Source organism: Macaca fascicularis, chromosome 16 (genome assembly GCF_037993035.2).
Source record: "Macaca fascicularis isolate 582-1 chromosome 16, T2T-MFA8v1.1".
In the NCBI taxonomy this organism is placed as follows: Eukaryota; Metazoa; Chordata; class Mammalia; order Primates; family Cercopithecidae; genus Macaca; species Macaca fascicularis.
This window is the reverse complement of record NC_088390.1, coordinates 18662105-18664452: the sequence shown is the minus strand read 5'-3', so window position 1 is coordinate 18664452 and position 2348 is coordinate 18662105. Positions and strand designations below refer to the sequence as shown.

At 47.3% G+C, this 2348-nt stretch overlaps 1 non-coding gene across 1 annotated transcript; it reads left to right on the top strand.

Annotated features, from left to right (window-relative positions):
- Positions 1–1014: 1014 nt before the first annotated feature.
- On the top strand, positions 1015–1231 carry LOC123569667 (small nucleolar RNA U3). Its single transcript, XR_006693471.2, has one exon. It is a non-coding gene; the product is annotated as a small nucleolar RNA U3 (small nucleolar RNA).
- Positions 1232–2348: the final 1117 nt, after the last annotated feature.

Genomic DNA, 2348 nt, shown 5'->3' with positions numbered 1-2348 from the left:
CCACTGCAAACTGCAGCCTGGGCGACAGAGCGAGACTGCATCTCAAAAAAAAAAAAAAGTACATTTTATGTCTCTTTTGTACCATCCCCCCTAAAAAATGATTTTAAGAGTCAAGATCTCGTCGGGCGCGGTGGCTCACGCCTGTAATCCCAGCACTTTGGGAGACGGAGGCGGGCGGATCACGAGGTCAGGAGATCAAGACCATCCTGGCTAAGGCTGTGAAAACCTGTCTCTACTAAAAATACAAAAAATTAGCCGGACGCAGTGGTGGGCGCCTGTCGTCCCAGCTACTCGGGAGGCTGAGGCAGGAGAATGGCGTGAACTCGGGAGGCGGAGCTTGCAGTGAGCCGAGATCGCGCCACTGCACTCCAGCCTGGGCAACAGAGCGAGACTCTGTCTCAAAAAAAAAACAAAAAAAAACAAAAAAAAAGAGTCAAGATCTCACTCTTGTCTGTCAAAGTGCACTGCAGTTTCGGACTCAGCCAGCTTCCCTAGCTCAAGCAATCATCTCGCTTCAGCCTCCGGAGTAGCTGGGCCTGTAGGCGGTGCCACCACACTCAGCTCATTTTTTATTTATTTTTTCCTTTTTTCCCTTGGTAGAGACGAGATCCCTAGGCTAGATTGCCTAGGCTGATCTCGAACTCATAGAACAAAGGATCTTCCCGACTGGGCCTCAGTGTTGGTTTTCAAAACGCTGGGATTACCGGATTACAGGCGGCCGCAGCACACCAGGAGCACACACTTCCCGCTTTAAAAATTCAGGCTGTGATTGGCTGTCATTCGGTATTATGCTAATTAAGCATGCCTGTTTTTAAACTTCTTAAAACAATTTTTTAAAATCACGTTTCCGCCTAAAACGTTAAAATTTGTTAAGTGATAATATTCGAAAAGATGTTGTTGGCAAATTATTTTTCTATTTTTTTCCTAATGGTATCGGGAATAGCGAAAGTATCTCGCCATCAGTTAAAAGTTAGCAGCAGATGTAGACCCAGCAGAGGCTGCAAGTTGAACGCTAAGACTATACTTTCAGGGATCATTTCTATAGTTTGTTACTAGAGAAGTTTCTCTGAATGTGTAGAGCACCGAAAACCACGAGGAAGAGACGTAGTGTTCTTTCCTGAGCGTGAAGCCGGCATTTGGTGTTGCTTCACTGCAACCGCCATTTGCCATTGATGATCGTTCTTCTCTCCATTTTTGGGGAGTAAGAGGGAAAGAACACGGTCTGAGTGGTTTTTCTTTCTAGGTGGTGTAATGATAGACTGTCGAGTGGTGTTTATTTGGCGTTTGTGTTTATATAACGTTTTGTGATATCGTAGAGAAGGTTTTTCTTTGCATATCATCTGCGATAGATCGTGGTTTGGTGTGGGTGGTTTTTCAGTTTTAGTTTTAGCGGAGAGGATTTTGTGGTGCTATTGTCTGCCTTTTTTCGCTTTCCCGCTGCTTTTTTTAACGTTGTTTCACGCCCGCCACCCTACCCCCAGACGGGGTCTCTGGGTCTGTTCTGTCTGACGTAACAATGTCCGTCTCCCGGGCTCAAGCGATTCTCCTGCCTAAGTCCTCCCAAGGCGCACGCCACGCCAGGCTTTTTTTTTTTTTTTTTTTTTTTTTAGTAGAAACAGGGTGTCACCGTGTTAGCCAGGTTGGTCTCGAACTTCTGACCTCAGGGGGTCCGGTCCGCCCGCCTCGGCCTCCAAAAGTGCTAGGATTGCAGGCGTGAACCGCTGTGCCCGGTCTTATTTTTTTAGAGACAGGGTCTTCCCATATTGCCCAGGCTGATCTCAAGTTCGTGAGCTCAAGGGATTGGCCTTCTAAAGTGCTAGGATTACAGGCGTGACCCACCACGCCCAGCCTCAGGTGCCTTCTAGCAGCTGGAATAGACTCTCGGCAGGGCGCAGTGGCTCACGCCTGTAATCCCAGCACTTTAGGAGGCCGAGGTGTTCGAGAACAGCCTGGCCAACATGGAAAAACCCTGTCTCTAATAAAAATATAAAATTCCCTGGGCGTGGTCGCACATGCCTGTTACAAAGGAAAGCAATTTAGTATTCTCCTAATTAATCTTGGGTGCTATGCTTATTTCTTTTATGTTTCTTTAGTAAAACAATTTTTTTTTTTTTTTGAGACGGGAGTCTTGCTCCCAGGCTGGAGTGCAGTAGCTCGATCTTGGCTCACTTCAACCTCCACCATCCTGGGTTCAAATTATTCTCCTGCTTAAGGCTCCCGAGTAGCTGGGATTAGGGGAGCCCGCCACCACACCCGGCTGATTTTTATATTTTTAGTAGAGACAGAGTTTCGCCGTATTGGCCAGGCCTCCCAAAGTGCTGGGATTACAGGCATGAGCCACTACGCCT